Source organism: Medicago sativa, chromosome 7 (genome assembly GCF_051527215.1).
Source record: "Medicago sativa cultivar Bolivia chromosome 7, Bolivia_mono, whole genome shotgun sequence".
In the NCBI taxonomy this organism is placed as follows: Eukaryota; Viridiplantae; Streptophyta; class Magnoliopsida; order Fabales; family Fabaceae; genus Medicago; species Medicago sativa.
Genome location: NC_140755.1, coordinates 73,292,244 through 73,310,958, shown reverse-complemented (window position 1 = coordinate 73,310,958; position 18,715 = coordinate 73,292,244). Strand labels below are relative to the sequence as shown.

The following is an 18,715-nucleotide window of genomic DNA, read 5'->3' as shown; positions in this document are numbered from 1 at the left end:
ATGAACACCCTTTTTATGCTTTATTATTTTGCACAAAGTTTTCATTTATCTTGTATAATTGACTAAAACTTTGATATTCTGATTTATAAAGTCTCTTGCTGTTCTATTATCTGTATTTTTTCTTTATTTCAGTTGATGACAAAAGGGGGAGAAAGTTAGAGAAATTATTTATAAGAGGAAGTCAAATATTATATTTTGAAAAAGGGGAGTAGGACAAAAGCATCTTAGTATATAAAATTGAGTCTGAGTGAAGAAGTAGCTTTAGTTTTGAAGTACTTAAAGTACGTTTCGAATTTAGAAGTACTTAGTACTTGAGAGTTTTAAATTTGAACCAAACTTTGAATGAGTGATCTTGGAAAATTAAAATCCTAAATCTGAATATGACGAGATTGACCCAAGAGTGTTAATTAATCCAGACTCTGAATGAGAAATTCAAAATCCCTTTAAGAACTTTTAAGCTCTAATATACTTAGCTCTGATATAATTTGTTAAAGATTAAAAGCTAAGTATGTACTTAATGTATCCTCTTTACACTCTCATACGTTTTGATATGATTATAAATGAATTTAATTAACATGGATATAACTCATGGGAGCTTACAAAACTCGCCTTATAGACTATCAAATTTAGGGGGAGTTTACAAACCTTAGTCCCTGGGACTCTCAGATTCATGGAGAGCTTACAAATCTCAGACCCTGAAGTCAACTTGGTAATTAAATTAACAACAATTGTTTTTAAATACTTGTGTTTGTCATCATCAAAAAGGGGGAGATTGTTGGAACAAAATTGGATTTGTACAATTCCTTTAAGGTTTTGATGATAACAAAGTGTTATAAGAACAACTGGATATGTTAATATATGTTCAAGTGCGAAGGACCATAGATTAAAGTTTAACAGGGTCTGAACATGTATAAGAGCATCAAATGCAAAAGAGAAGCTCAAAGCCTATGGTAGAAGATCTGAAGAAAGGTCAACCAGAAGTCAACACCTTGGATAAGAAGAAAGGATGCTACTTAGAAGCTGAAGAACCTCATCAGACTTTGAAGATCATCAGACTCAAAAGATCTCCATCAGACTTGGAAGACCTCCTGACTTAGAAGATCTTGAAGGACCTAGACTCTACGTCAGATTTGTCCTTTTCTTTAGTTGTCTCTATCAAAGTCTGATAGTACAATTTCTCTTCTTCTAATTTCAAGGACAAAGAGAATGAACGGATAATTCCTAATTCTGCAAAGGAATTTCAAATGGCTAACCAACGGAACTATCCATATTCGGCAAAGGGCCAACATTCTTGATTTGAAGCTTCTCAACGACTCTTAATGCGATGGTATTTGTACACAACGTCTCTCAAATCCTTGCCTATATAAGGAACTGAAGACTTGAAGAATAGCAACAAAACTCTGCTATTTTATTGTGTAATTACTCTGTAAAAAAATCAATTAGTGCAAAAACACTTAGGAATTTCTTATCAAAGTTTGTATCTTAGAAATTCTTAAGTCTGAAGAGTCTGTTTCGATTTGTTCTGTTTACACATATGATTTTATATCAAGTGTAAGAACATATCTTGTTTATTTATAAACATTTAGAAGTCTCTTGCCTACGTGCTTGAGCATTGAAAGTCTCTTTCAGTTGTGATTGAGCATTTAGAAGTCTCTTAGAAGTTTGAACATTTGTAATCTAATGAGATTATAGTGAAATCCCTTGGAAGTGCAAGGGGACTGGATTACTCCTGTTTTGTGGGAGGAACCAATAAAAATTGTTTTGTGTCTGCACTCTCTCTCTCTCTCTCTCTCTCTCTCTCTCTCTCATCTTTGTGTTTGATATTTTCGCTGCATACAGACTCTGAATCCATCAAACTCTGACTAGTTTTGAAACACTTAGAAAACTTTTTAGAAAAAGTCAACACAATTCAACCATCTTTCTTGTGTTTTTCTCACCTTCAGTCACAGTATAAGAGAAAATTGAACAATTAGTTTAACTAATACATAAAAAAATACGTGACATATATTTTTTATTAATAAATATTAAAAAAAAATCAGGACATGTATTATTATTATTATTATTATTATTATTATTATTATTATTATTATTGTTATTGTTATTGTTATTGTTATCATTATTATTATTAATATTATTATTATTATTATTATTATTATTATTATTATTATTATTATTATTATTATTATTATTATTATTATTATTATTATTATTATTATTATTATTATTATTATTATTATTATTATTATTATTATTATTAAACCTATACCAAGTTCAACCACTTAAAATCTATTTTTTGTTAATGAAAAATGTTAGTATGTTAATTGTTATATTAGTTTTTTCTCTTTACCATGACTTGAAACTCCTATTGAACCCACCCACCCCACATAAAATGTAGTCATTTTAGCTAATCAAATTAACAAAAGGAATTGGTAATCAACTATACTCCTCGTGGTATCAATACTTTTAGGGAAATATTAACTTGTGCCCTAAGGGCACAAAATAAAGATCTTAAAATAGAATGAAACAATAAATATTGTATTGAAAAGATAAGTTTTTAAGTTTTTAAGGTTATGAATGCACAATTTACAAGATTAACTTTCTTTATTTAGTTTCTTATCTTGTGCCCTTAGGGCACAAGTTAACAAAACTCATATTTTTATTACATGATAGAAATGGTGCACTTATAGCCTATCACTATAGTATTTTTTGTAAACCTTTATATTCACCAATCACCACCACCACATTGATTTATCTTAATCCTTTTATTTAACTGATTTTCTATCATGTTTTTGAACTAAATGAAAACATGTACAATATCTGATTTCTATTTTAAAGGATAAAATCCATGTAAATATACTAAAATCATCAATGAAATGAACATCCTTCAAAAAAAAAAATCAATGAAATGAACATAATATTTGAAATTAGATGATGACATTATTCATCTGGACCCATACATTAGTTTGCAAATCAGTTCAAGGATTTTCTAAGCACAAAAGGAAGAATATTTAAAAGGTAAAAGATGCATCTTGCCATATTGACAAGTCTTAGAACAGCTAAAATGGTTATTAGGTTAATTATAGTTTCACATTACAACATTCAAGACTTTGTCTAGGAGTTTATTTATGGTGACCAAGTCCTCTATGCCATTTCTTATTGACAGATACATAAGCGCATGACTCCCTTTCAATTCTTGAGAGATGATACAAGCAATCTTTAGGTGTCCATTTGGAAAGGCCTTTCCCACCAACTTGTCCTCCACAAAGCAACAATTATCATTAAACTCAACAAATTTTTTATTATAGTATCATATAAAACATCTTGTAAGTGGAGTGAATTTAGTTTCAAGGAACCTGCTCCTACAATCTTTAAGTTTTTACCATTTCCAACTACTTGAGAGTTCTTACCATGATGTTCAATTAGATCCTGATTTTTTTTTTTTGAAGAAGCATTAGATCCTGGAATTTATTAGCTTGATGTGTCACATGGTTGCTTGCACCGTTATCAAAGTACCAGTCATAGTCTTGGACAGAGTTCTGAGAAGCTAGGAAGGGATTGTGATCTCCTTGTCCGTCACTATCTGCTGAATGATTTAGAACTGAGTAGGTTTTATAAAACCTGTAGTAGCAATGTACTGTTGTGTGATCAATCTTGTTGCAAACCTAAGATGTTTGCTTAGACATTCCACCTCTTCCTCTTCCTCCTCTCTAGCATCTGAAGTCGGAACATCTCCTCTCTAGTTACTATTTGAGTTGAACTTGTTTCCCTTATAATCAATTTTTTTAACATTTGTTGTAGCATTGAGAGTTAGGTTGGACATGCTATTTTGTTGCACAATTATACTTTCAAAGATTAAAAATTGAGCTTGCAAACTATAACGACCCAATTTTTAGGATATCATTTATTTAATTATTTTATTATTTATTTAATTGTTTGATGTGTTGAATTGTTGGGTTAATTGGATTTTATTAGATATAGATGAATTAAGGGTATTTTGGTAATTTTTGGAGTGGAGGGTATTTTAGTAAATTAGAGGTGGAGAAATATTTAATGAGGTTAGTAGTAACTTTGTGGAGTTAATAGAATAGAGGTAAATGGTAAAAGAGGCATTTAAGTGAATTAGAATGAGTAGTGTTATTTGTTAGTAAGAATAAAACTAAGTCGAATAGGAGTAAGTGAACTAAGTCCAATTGGTGAGAGTATATAAGACTAGTAGTAGGTGTAACGCCCTATTTCTATTAAAGCGATAAAACACGCGAATAAACAATTATTCAAGAAATAGACGCTACGTCTCACAAAATCCAAATCAGACATCATGCATATATAAAATATCTCAACAGTCGCAGCGGATACAAAACATATATCTCCAAATATACATGCCATGGTAAAAAATACATGATCATATAAAATTCTCCAAGTCCCGAAAAGTGGGAAATCTCAACAATAAAACAAAATCCAACAATAACATAAAGACACGGACAACCTAATCAGAGCCTAAACCTACGACTTCAACCGATAACGGAGAAAGCTCCCGCTATCCAAGCACTCACCAAAAGCGAACTTCTTCTGCACAGCGTCTACCCATCCATACAGACAGGTAGGTGGTCAAAACCACTGGAGGTTAGCTTTACATCAATCATAATCAATATATAAACAGTTTGTCATAAATAAATCAATTCAATCTTTCGCTAATCAACATGAGCAATTAACTTCCATATACATATTCACACAACAATTCCAATCATCACAAGTATGTATTCATCAAACACACTTATCATCAACATCCATCATTCAAATGCAACAATCACGACTCATGTTAAATGATGTGCGCCTATACTCGACACATATATGCATGTGGTACCAAGTCTCCTCAAGGTCGTCACCCATGATGCAACAAAAACATCATAATCACCTCAATTGGATATAAAATCCAACACCATCAGTCATGAATGCATGAACATATGACTCGACTACAAATGCATATGTTCACACAAACGAATCACCACACCATCACCAACATTTTGTATATATGCATTCAACAGCAATTCACCACCAATTGACATATATACAATCACCATCGACATTCACAATTCATTCAACATATAGTTGTCACATATACATAAATAAACTTCATATAATCATATCAAACTATCCATAAAGGATTCATAAGGCAATCGGCTCTTAAAACCATTTTTAACAAAGTTCGTCTATAGTTTCACAATTTCAAAATAATTGAAGCAATTGAACCAAAACCAAGTAAACAAAATCCAATGCCTCAACTAAGTATACCTCTATGCCACATATAAGTGCAGTAGAGTATACATTTACGTTTCACCGACAAAATACAACGAAATCATAGAATTCACCAAGTTCGTCTCTTAATTACTTCATTTCAATGCCAAACAACATAAGAACTCAATAGACCCTTTAAACAAAGTTATTTCTTTCATAAAGACACCCCTAGATAGTTAGGATAAAGCCCCTATACTTTGGAACAAGTTTGGAAACAATTGGATTGAAGAAAAATGCATTTTAAAAGTTTCTGGTCAGGCAAAATCGTAGTATGATTTTCATCCATCGTAGTACGATTTTTCCAGTGCGGAAACACTCTAAAAACTGGTCAAAATCGTAGTACGATGCCAAAGATCGTAGTACGATGGCTTCCTGACAGACAACATCAGATTTTCCAATTTTCACTTTTTCGCGCGTAAAATCCAAACCGTTAACCCGTTTTCGATGCCGTTTTCGCCTACGCTCTCCTGACACTTAGCTCTATCATAATCTACAGAAAAATTCAAGTTTCAACCACCCCAAAATCGATTTCCAGAACCTCACATAATCACTTATTTGCAAAAACGCTTAAACACCGACATTTCACACGAAAAACCCGTTTTCCCCCAAACAACTTAACTAACACAATCACAACATGAAAACAGAAATTCTACCAAGTCTAACTCACCCAACAACACCAAAAACTCAGCCAACAACTTCATATATCAAAAGTTCATTTTGGTCCTTCACATGAACAACTCAACAAAAATTCACCAATTCACCAAAACTCTCACAATTTTCAACAACAACAACAAATCTCATCATAATTCACAAATTCATGATACCCAATGCATCAATTCATCAACAACACATCTAATCATGAAATCATCCACAATTTAACAACCACAACTTCATTCTTCATCAATTTCACACAAAAACATATCATATTCATATATGCCCATTTTGACATACAAATTCAACAACAACAACACAATTATCATTCAATTCATGTACATAATCATATCATCACAATTAAGCACGAATTTCTATAACCAAATTCAAATCAACCACTTATTCAATTAAGCACATAAGCAAAAGATTAAGGAAGAAGCTACAACTAAAGATTATGATTGAATTCTAACCCCCTTACCTTAATTCTTCACAAACTCAAGCTAAGGCTTCACTTTAGCTCCAATCCTTGAATCCTCTACCTTCCTCTAGCTCTCTCTAGCTTTCCTCTCCAAACCCTTTCTTCTCTCTTGTTCTTTCTCTCTCTACCTTTTCTCTCAAAATTGTGAAATGATTATGTAAACCCTATTTTCTCTAAACACTAGAGTTTATATAGGCTCTACATAATTGGGCTCAACTCACAATACCTTAACGGGACTAACCCATTTACTAATCTAATTCAAAATGTTTCTACCCACTTAACGGTAAAATATAGTAACGGTCACCTACCGATTAAAATAAATTACTACACCCTCTAGTAACTTAGTAAAATAACAACTCTCACTAAGCACTAAAGAAAATCCTCATCAAAATTACTAAATTATCCCTACTCAAAAAATGACCAAAATACATTTGAGTCCAAAATGACTAAAATACCCTTCTAACACCGAACTCTACAATTCCCAACCAAAAATACACACAGAGGCAATTAATCACATAAGAGCACATATAACACACATAAATAAATAATAAAATGAATCTAGCAAAAAATCGGGCTGTTACAGTAGGCACAAACTAGGGTTGTGAAATCATTTGTCAAGTTTACAAATTGGAGGCTAGAGAGAAGATAGAGAAATGAAGAGAAGAAAGAAGAGCTCAAGGGGAGAAAAGAAGGAAAGCTTAAGAGAATCAAAGTAGAGGAGAAGATTGGAGTTAGGAAAGCTTATGGGTAGAATCTTGGTTGTTTTGTTTGTTGTGTTTTCATAAAATATTGATGAATTATGTTAATTTCCATGCTCCATTAATTAATCTAATTTTGAATATGAGAAAAGTGTTAGAAACTTGTGGTTGTTGCATGAGAACCTAGGGTTGATGTCAATAAGTTAATATACTTGAGTTTTTAGCTTAATTTCATAGAATTCATGAAGTTGTTGATGAATGATGTTGAAACTATGTTTAATCTTCTTGCTATGTTATTGGTAAGTGAAAGTAGTGAAATTGTGTTGACTGATTATGCCTAAGTCATGTTTGGTTGTGTTAAGTTATTATTGTTGAGGTTTTGTTGAATTAAGTGAAAACTATGAATAATTGAAGAATAAGATGTTTTGTGTTGTAGTGAAAAGAGCTTAAATGGTGTGTTTGAGCCTTGGAAAACGATTTTAAACACTTTGAGTATATTGGGGGATCAAAATGGGGATTTTTGTGATGATTTGAGGGTGAACCTGAGGCTAAAAATATGTTTTCTAGGCCATTGAATTGATTCAAGAAAGTTTGAACCGTATCAAAATGCATCTGGGCAGTTTTGAATCGAGTTAGACATTTTTGAATTGTATCAATACTTTTCTCTGAATTGCTTGAATTGATTCAAGCAGTTGTGAATTGATTCAACCTTAAGTGTCTTCATGAAAGTTGTAGATATGGATGTTAGCTTTCTTTGGCCTTTTGTTTGACTCTATTCCGACATCTAAAACTTGAGTTATGATCAAAATACTACAAGTAGGTCATGCTGCGTTTCTCATGAAAATGACTTGGAGTGTAGTAGAGTTTTTCCAATTGAAAAGAAGATGTTATGCTTGTACCGCTGTGATTATAAACATAGAATGAAAGGAAGTATGTGAACATGTAACTTGGTTTTGATGAAACTTATGAAAATAGACGAACTTTGGAAGAAAAAAATATACAGACTTTGATAAATAATGAATCATGCCATGTTAACTTGTGAATGAATATGTGATAATGATAAGATGATGAATGGTGGTTGAATTATTTATGATGTGTACGTAATACATTGATTTACTAGGTGAAAATGGTTAATCGTCTAAAATGTTATTTTTGCTAAATGAAGAGATGTTGCTTCTTTGATGTGGTAAATATTTGACGATGAAATTGATGATGATGTTGTATTGATGATGATGTGATATTGATGATGAAATGAAGAAGATGTTGAATAGTGACGATGTTGATGATGTGTGTTGTATTGTATGAATATATGCATTATTGATTCATATGTTCATGCATACATGGTCAAGTCCAAGTGAAGATGTAAAGTGACGGTGATATGATATTTAATATCCAAGATGTGTGGGATATTAATATCTAAGTAACAATGGGATCAATCGGTAATAGAACTCCGACATTAAAAGAATGGTACCACATGCATATAGAGTTGTGTCTAGAACATTGCATGCATATGTGTCTATTTGAGTATCATGTATTTGAGTATGTGAACCTATGTGAATCTTTGTAATTGGTAATTGGTGACTATGGTGTGTTCTTGATGAACTATTAAATGGTGAATATGTTTGAATGAGGTGCATTCAACTTGGCGATTTCTTTGATAACGATAACTTTGTTTATACTCTTGAGGTGATGATTTGAATTTACTTGTATCTATTTGAAATAACTAGATGAGAATACATGCGAATATTGTGTGTTTATGATGAGAAAGGTGATTAAATGATTGTGCATAAACTTGTGATATCTTGTGTCCATGATTGAGATTTTGATATGCTTGTTTAACTAAAAGGATATATGTAACGCCCGTCGTAATTACTTAATTATTTGATGAGTTTTAACATATATTTATATGATTTATATATGCGTGATTTATATGATTTAAGAATTTAAGTAGTTTACATGATTTATAGATAAATTATGTGATTTTCAAGATTGATGTGAAGTATATGATTTTGTAAAGTTATTATGTTGGTGTGACTTATTTTATTATTAAATAAAGTAAGATATGAAAAATAAAATAAAAATATTAGAAGTTGGGCTGTGATGTGAAAAGAGTAAGTTTAGAGGTGAGAAGAGTAATACGAAAAGATAAATAGGGCAAACATAAGTTAGAAACGTTTTTACGTGAATCGCTTTTGGAGAAAAGGGAGAAAAGTCAGAAAAGAGAAGAACTAGAGGGAGAGCTGCGATTTCATCATAACCAGGTAAGGGTGAGACTAACTTTCAATATTATTAAGGGTATGATTCTGAAGAATGAATTTAACATGATTAGGTTGAGTTTTTGTGAGAATTGAGAAATTAGGTTTATGACCGATTTGATGATTGAACCATGAAAAGATGTTAGATTGATGCAAAACTTGTATACAGACCTTAGATATTCCATAGGATGATAATTAGATGTTAATTGGATGATAGAACAAAGAGATTAGGTGAAATTTTGAGAAAAACATGTTTCTGGCCGTACCGACATTCATCGCGCGCCGTTGCGAGCAGCAACACTCGTCGTTGCGAGTAACCCAAAACAGCTCGCCGTTGCGAGCAAAGTAACTCGCCGTTGCGAGTAACCCTTTTTAGGAGTTCCAGAGAGCACGTTTTACTCGCCGTTGTGAGCAATTGTACTCGCCGTTGCGAGTAATACTGTTAGTTGCCCAAATTTGTTTCCCTTGCGATCCTTTCGCACATGTAATTATGAGTATCTTAGGAGTAATAATGAGGGTTGTTTAGGATACTTCCAGATGTTCCAGAAGTCTGTTTAGATGACTGAGATTTATTAGTAATGTTGTATGAGTGATATCTAGATGTGTTATGAAATTTATGTTGATGTAATTTATTCCTCAAATGATGTTGAGGCATTCAAGCACTGTTATAAGTTGTATTTTGCTGTTGTTCAATGTTGTTGACCATTTAAATGTCTTGAAGTTGCATGAGTCGGTCTAAGTTGCAATGATTAAGAAGTTATCCATAATAATGGAATTATAAAAGTTGTTCACGATGTTGTTAAGTTGTATAAGTTGTAGGAAGATTGAGTCCATTGCATACTCATTAAAGATGGGGGCTTGAGACCCGACATCTTAATGCTCAAACTACGTTGGGGGCTTGAGGCCCGACAAGTTTATGCTCACATGTTGAAGAGCCTATTTACGCTCATTTATGTTGGGGGCTTGATGCCCCGAATGGTACCACATGCATTTGCATATCAAGAAGTTTACGATGATATAAGTTGTTAAGAGTTGCATTTGTCAAGTTGTGTCACGTTGTCGAGTTAAGTGTCAAGTTGGATATGATGTCTGATGATGATTTAAAAGATGTTGTTGATTATGATTTACTGATGATATTTGATCATGAATTGATATTATGCTATGTGATAATGTTTTATGTTGTTAAATGCATTTTGATGAATTATATGTTTAATTTATTGACTGTGAAATCTCACCCCTTCTGCTTAAAAATGTTGCCCTTCGTATGGGTAACTTGCAGGTAACAAAGACTAGAGGCGTTCGTGAGTGGACTCCTCACCTTGTGTCTAGGTGCTCTGATACGTAACGGGATGGGGCTTGCTTTACTTCTATTCCTTACGTGTCTTTTATGAACTTTTTATGAATAAATATTGAACCAAAATTATGAGATTTTCTGATAAGGCCTGCGTGCCAAGACTTTATTTATGCTGAACTATTTTTCGCTGCAAAGTTTCAGATTTTATGATGTTGAATTTGAAGGATAATGTTAATTATCCATTTTATGACTTTCAAGTAGTGTGTGACATTCCGTTTATGGTTTAAATACTCTGATTTAATATGAAATTTTTATGTTGGGAAAACGGGGTGTTCCAATTGGTATCAGAGCAGGTCGGTCCGTCCGGCCAAGTAGTGAATCGAGTTGTGTTGTTAATAGTTGGAATACCATTATTATGTTATTCTAAATGTTGTGTGATGTGCAGAGAAGAAGAAGATACCTGGAGGCTGCAAACTTTATCTGTTATAAGAGGACTAGAATGGCTGGAAGGAATGATGCTGCGATTGCTGCTGCTTTGGAAGTTGTGGCTCAAGCTGTGGGACAACATCCAAATGCTGGTGCTGGTGTTAATGCTGAAGTGAGAATGTTGGAGACCTTTCTGAGGAATCGTCCCCCTACTTTTAAAGGAAGATACGACCCTGATGGAGCACAGACATGGCTCAAAGAGATTGAAAGAGTTTTTAGAGTTATGCAATGTACAGACGATCAGAAGGTGCGTTTTGGTACGCACATGCTGGCTGAGGAAGCTGATGACTGGTGGGTGAGCCTCCAACCTACCCTAGAGCAAAATGATGCAGTTATTACTTGGGCTGTGTTTAGGAGAGAGTTCCTAAACATATATTTTCCTGAGGATGTTCGCGGAAGAAAAGAGATCGAGTTCCTTGAGCTGAAGCAAGGAGACATGTCGGTGACAGAGTATACAGCGAAGTTTGTGGAGTTGGCTCAGTTCTATCCACACTATACTGGTGACAATGCTGAGTTTTCTAAGTGTATCAAGTTTGAGAATGGTTTGCGTGCTGACATCAAGCGAGCCATTGGTTACCAACAGATCCGTGATTTTTCTGATTTGGTGAGCAGTTGCATAATCTATGAAGATGATACTAAAGCTCATTATAAGATTGTGAGTGAGAAGAGAGGTAAGGGTCAGCAAAGTCGCCCAAAGCCTTACAGTGCCCCTGCTGATAAAGGGAAAAGAAGAGTTAATGATGAAAGAAGGTCAAATAGGAAAGATGCTATTGATGAGATCGTTTGTTTTGCTTGTGGCGAGAAAGGTCATAAGAGTAATGCTTTGCACTAAGGATATTAAACGGTGCTTTCGTTGTGGCAGTAAAGGATATACACTTGCAAAGTGTAAGCATGAAGACGTTGTGTGTTTCAACTGCAATGAAGAGGGTCATATTGGGTCTCAATGCAAGAATCCGAAGAAGGCTCAGACCAGAGGGAAAGTCTTTGCTTTGACTGGTACTCAGACTGAAAATGAGGATCGTTTGATCAGAGGTACTTGTTATATTAACGATACTCCTTTAGTTGCTATTATTGATACTGGTGCTACACATTGTTTTGTTGCTTTTGATTATGCTTCTAAGTTGGGCCTTGCTATGTCTAATATGAATGGAGAAATGGTTGTCAAAACTCCGGCTAAGGGTTCGGTGACCACTTCTCTTGTTTGTTTACGGTGTCCCTTGTCTATGTTTGATCGTGATTTTGAGATTGATTTAGTTTGTCTACCTTTGAGTGGAATGGATGTGATTCTTGGTATGAACTGGTTAGAGTACAACCATGTCCTCATTAATTGTTTTAGTAAGTCGGTGTATTTCTCTTCTGCTGAAGAGGAAGGTGGAGCAGAGTTCTTGTCTACTAAGCAGCTGAACCAGTTAGAACGCGATGGAATTTTAATGTTTTCTTTGATGACATCCTTATCTTTGGAGAGTCAAGCAGTAATTGATAAATTACAAGTGGTGTGCGATTTCCCCGAAGTTTTTCCTGATGAAATTCATGATGTACCGCCGGAGAGAGAGGTTGAATTTTCTATTGATCTTGTTTCGGGAACGAAGCCTGTGTCTATGACACCTTACCGTATGTCAGCGTCTGAGTTGGCTGAGTTGAAGAAACAGTTGGAAGATTTGCTTGATAAGATGTTTATAAGACCGAGTGTTTCACCTTGGGGAGCGCCGGTGATGTTGGTTAAAAAGAAGGATTGTAGTATGAGGTTATGTATTGACTATCGACAGTTGAACAAAGTAACTATAAAGAATATGTATCCACTTCCTAGAATTGATGACTTGATGGATCAGTTAGTGGGTGCACGTGTGTTCAGCAAGATTGACTTGAGGTCGGGTTATCACCAGATTAAAGTAAAAGATGAAGATATGCAGAAGACGGCTTTTAGAACGCGTTATGGACATTATGAGTATAAGGTGATGCCTTTTGGTGTTAGTAATGCGCCTGGCGTGTTTATGGAGTATATGAATCACATTTTTCACGCATTTTTGGATCGCTTTGTGGTTGTGTTCATCGATGATATTTTGATTTACTCTAAGACGGAAGAAGAACATGCTGAGCATTTGAAGATTGACTTGCAAGTGCTGAAAGAGAAGAAGTTGTATGCTAAATTGTCTAAGTGCGAGTTCTGGTTGAAGGAAGTAAGTTTTCTTGGCCATGTTATTTCTGGTAGTGGTATTGCAGTAGATCCGTCTAAAGATGAAGCAGTATCACAATGCGAGACTCCTAAGTCGGTTACAGAGATTAGAAGCTTTTTGGGTTTGGCAGGTTACTACCGAAGATTTATAGAAGGATTTTCTAAGTTAGCACTTCCGTTAACGCAGTTGACGTGTAAAGGTAAAACCTTTGTGTGGGATGTTCATTGTGAGAACATTTTTAATGAATTGAAGAAGCGTTTGACGACGACTCCAGTTTTGATTTTGCCGAAACCTGATGAACCTTTTGTGGTGTATTGTGATGCGTCCAAGTTGGGCTTGGGAGGTGTGCTTATGCAAGATGGTAAAGTGGTTGCTTATGCATCAAGACAGTTGAGAATTCATGAACGAAACTATCCTACTCATGATCTTGAATTAGCTGCAGTTGTATTTGTGCTTAATATTTGGAGACATTACTTGTATGGTTCGAGATTTGAAGTGTTTAGTGATCACAAGAGATTGAAGTATTTGTTTGATCAGAAGGAATTGAATATGAGACAACGAAGGTGGCTCGAATTGTTGAAAGATTATGATTTTGGTTTGAATTACCATCCGGGTAAAGCTAATGTTGTTGCAGATGCCTTAAGCAAGAAGACTTTACACATGTCTGCTATGATGGTTAAAGAGTTTGAATTGCTTGAACAGTTTAGAGATTTGAGCTTAGTTTGTGAAATGTCGTCTCGGAGTGTTAAGCTAGGAATGCTGAAGATTGATAATGATTTCTTGAAAAGTATTAAAGATGCGCAGAAAGTTGATGTTAAGTTTGTAGACTTGTTGGTTTCCAGTAATCAAACTGAAGATGGTGACTTTAAGATCGATGATCAAGGTATGTTGAGGTTTCGAGGTAGGATTTGTATTCCAGACAATGATGAGATGAAAAAGATGATTCTTGAAGAGAGTCACATGAGTAGCTTGAGTATTCATCCGGGAGCTACAAAGATGTATCATGACTTAAAGAAGTTATTTTGGTGGTCTGTCCGGGAGCTACAAAGATGTATCATGACTTAAAGAAGTTGTTTTGGTGGTCTGGATTGAAACGTGATGTAGCACAATTTGTGTATTCTTGTTTGATTTGTCAGAAGTCGAAGGTAGAACATCAGAAACCTGCTGGGTTGATGACACCGTTAGATGTACCAGAATGGAAATGGGATAGTATATCCATGGATTTTGTGATGAGTTTGCCGAATACTCCTAAAGGGAATGACGCCATTTGGGTAATTGTTGATAGATTGACGAAGTCGGCACACTTCATACCGATTAATATTAGTTTCCCTGTAGCTCAGTTGGCGGAAATTTATATTCGAGACATTTTGAAGCTGCATGGTGTTCCTTCGAGCATTGTGTCAGATAGAGATCCAAGATTTACTTCTAGATTTTGGACGAGTTTGCAAGAGGCCTTAGGTTCCAAGTTGAGATTGAGTTCGGCTTATCATCCTCAAACAGATGGTCAGTCGGAAAGAACGATTCAGTCACTTGAAGACTTGTTGAGAGTTTGTGTACTTGAACAAGGTGGAACTTGGGATGTCATCTTCCGTTGATAGAGTTCACATATAATAACAGTTATCATAGTGTATTGTTTATTGATTTTTTTGTTGTTTTTTTTTGTTGTAATATATGCTGAAATATTAAGGAATGTGTGCGCAAATTCGGGACAGGGCAAAGACTTATGTCAATATGATGGACGATTGTGGAAACATTTGGCACTCCATTTTGATATTTGGATCTACTCTATACGAGCACTGCAAGATAGGTGGCCAGTGGAAGCGTTTTGTGGAGGCACTCAGTCTTTATGAAGGTGTTCGAATTAGAATTGGTGCGCCAGTGGCTGGAAACAACTAGACTATTTATGTTACAATTATTGTTAATTGAGCAGTATTTTGGTTTCATGATTTATAGTTGAAGATGAATTTTTAAGTGTTTTGGTTCTTTGTTTGTTTCCATTTCCATTATTTTTTTGTTATGGGCTCTACTGTTTGTTTCTTTATGGCTTGATGCTTCATTTTTTTATGGATTATGGATTATTAGCAATGTAATGAAGCATACATTTTGTCCATGCTACTCTTAATTCTTCATCCCTTTGGAATTCTATTGAGGTTCTTACGTTAACGAAAAACATGAGGCTATTAATTGGTGCGACATATATTGACATTGAAGCAAGAAGATTGTTTTCAAAGTGGGTTATGGATATATGCAATGGATGAATTGGAGAAGACAATGATGTAGATAGAAGAATTATCATACCTCTAAATTTGCTCATCCCTAGCTCAGGTGATCGTCTTACATCTATAGTAGATAGCACTTATCCCAAACTTTTGGATAATATGGACAATATAACCTACTTCCAAAATAGAGATATATTAACAACTAAGAATCCAATTGTCGATAAAATCAACGAATACATGATGGATATGATTCCAGGCGAAGAAAAAGTGTATCTCAGTCACGATTGAATGGTTACAAGGAACAACAACGACGATGCTATTGAGGACGTCCATACACCAGAATTTCTCAACACAATCATTTCTTCAGGACTTCCCAATCACAAGTTAAAGCTAAAGATTGGATTTCCGGTTATGCTCCTATGGAATTTAGATACACAGTATGGGTTGTGTAATGGAACAAGATTGATTATTACTAGAATGGGAAAATTTATGCTAGAGAGGAAGGTAATATCTGGAAGTAATGTTGGAGACAGTATTTATACCACGATTATCTCTATCACCTTCAGACATGAGAATTCCTTTCAAGTTTCAAAGAAGGCAATGTTCTTTAGCGGTCCCATTTACGATGACCATCAACAAGAGCCAAGGGCAATCACCACGACATATTGGTGTCTACCTCCCAACACATGTGTTTTCACATGGACAATTGTACGTCGCTGTTTCCAGAGTTACATCCAGGGAAGGGCTAGAGATATTGATAATGGATGAAAATAGTGAAGATACGGATGAGACGTCTAACGTCTTCTACGAAGAAGTGTTTCGAAACGTGTGACATGAAAGAAGTGTTTCGAAACGTGTGACATGAACAAATATGATGTATGTTGTTTAAAATTTCTCTAAACACTTATTAATATAATATGTACTATTTCTTAAACAATTTTTTTGATTAGGTAGATTCTAAAAACTCAATTTTGTTATCATGCAATTTATTATATTATCATACAGCTTATAAGACTTGTGCGGCACACGGGTCGGCAAACTAGTTATATTAAAACTGCATTGTAATTATTAATCATTTTCAGCATTTTCCTTACGTAATTTTCAAAAAAAAAAACCTAGATTTTTTTTTTAATTATAGGGGTCTCCAACGGTCAACCTCTATCAATGCATTTAATTGTCTTAAATGTATTATATTAAATTATTTCACCCCTTATTCATTTGTAATTCAAAATGAACGTGAATTTTTTTTTCTTTCTTATTCTTGGAACTACATATAAGAAGTCAACTTCTATTGAATAAATCAATTGTCTTAAATGACTCAATCAATGCATTTAATTGTTTTAAATACATTATATTAAATTATTTCATCCATTTTTCAGGGGTTCTTCAACGGTCAACCTCTATCAATGTATTTAATTGTCTTAAATGCATTATATTAAATTATTTCACCCCTTTTTCATTTGTAATTCAAAATGAACTTGAATTTTTTGTTCTCTTTCTTATTCTTGGAACTACACATAAAAAGTCAACTTCCATTGAAGAAATCAATTGTCTTAAATGAATTAAATTTCTTTATTTTCTTTTTCATTTATCTTTGAAAACAAATACTCCACCTCTCTTAGATTATTTGTCTCTGTTGCAATACCAATACAATATTTTTATCCATTAACATACCCTTATTTATTGCATTTCAATCATCTATAAGTACACCCCTAATTATAATTAATAAGGGTATTTCAGTAAATGATACTCCCACTGTCCCAAATTATAAGTCCATTTTGGGAAAAAATTGTCTCAAATTATAGGTCGCTTTACAATATCAATGAAACATTAATGTTACTTTTCCTATTATACCCTTAACTATTTATTACTCTCACTTTTTTCAATTATTAAAGACAATTTTGTAAAATAACTTATAATATCTTTTTCCCATACAAAATTAATTACATTTCTTAATACATATGAAATGCCCAAAACGTCATATAATTTGGGATGGAGGGAGTACATATTTTGCCATTAAAATCAATACTATTGCTCATTTCTTTAATAACCATGTAAAAATCAATTATGAGACACCTAATGTGAGACGAAAGAAGTATTTTCAAGAGGTTTCAATTTAGTTCTAAAAGATTGACTTTGTAACCTCAAGGTATATAGTTCAAATACAACATTAGATATTTGTAATATGGCTGCCGTCATTTTCAATAATAATTTTTCTTTTCCAACAACAACAATAATCAAGTCTAATTCCGCTAAGTGTGGTGAGTTCTATAGATCAAACGACGGCGTTATAGTCTATCATATTTCATATTTATATAAAACTAATTAATCTTTAGATATTTCTTAATTGTTTAGTATTTCTATATCTTCCTCTACATATTGTAATTTAACCACTGTTCATATGATCTACTACACAGACTCCAAAATCTATAAGTCTTTCTCTCAAAAAATACTACAAATCTATAAGTCTTTCTCCCTACATGCTCAAACCAACTTAGCCTAGTCTCCACCATATTTTTTATGATTGGTGTTACCCCAACTCTCTCTCTCTCTCTCTCTCTCTCTCTCTCTCTCTCTCTCTCTCTCTCTCTCTCTCTCTCTCTCTCTCTCCCTCCCTCCCTCCCTCCCTCCCTCCCTCCCTCTCTCTCTCTCCCCCCCCTCCCTCCCCTCTCCAAGACTTTCTCACACTTCAATTTATGTATTCTAGACTGAATGTTATGCCATTACTCATCCTTTTAAATGTTTTCCTTCCTCATTAAAAAAAGGAACCTAGATAGTGTTATCTTTTTAATTCTTAGGACTTTCAAACAGTCAACCTCTATCAATGCTTTTATTTGTCTTAAATGCATTAAAATTACTTTTCCCATTTCATTTATTATTTAAAATGATACTCCCACCCATCTTACTTATAAAAGACATTCAAGTCAATATAAATTGATGTATCTGGTCCAAATTTTGAACCAGATACATCAACTTTTGTTGACCCTAAAATCTCTTATAAATAAGACTAGATGGAGTATCGTACAAGATGTATCAATTCAGTGATAAGAGTTTGACTTTATAACCTCAAATAGCATAGTTCAAATCCAATTTGAGATGCCACGTGTATAAGGAAAATTGAGAAGCACGTCATATCCTTGGGAGTACCATTTTTCACTTTTTAGTATA

The 18,715-nt window shown here is 33.9% G+C and overlaps 2 pseudogenes; both read left to right on the top strand.

The window, feature by feature from the left end:
• The first annotated feature begins 11,121 nt into the window (after positions 1 to 11,121).
• LOC146908297 (uncharacterized) lies at positions 11,122 to 15,224 on the top strand (annotated as a pseudogene).
• Positions 15,225 to 15,231: 7 nt separating this feature from the next.
• Positions 15,232 to 16,379, top strand: LOC146908296 (uncharacterized; annotated as a pseudogene).
• Positions 16,380 to 18,715: the final 2,336 nt, after the last annotated feature.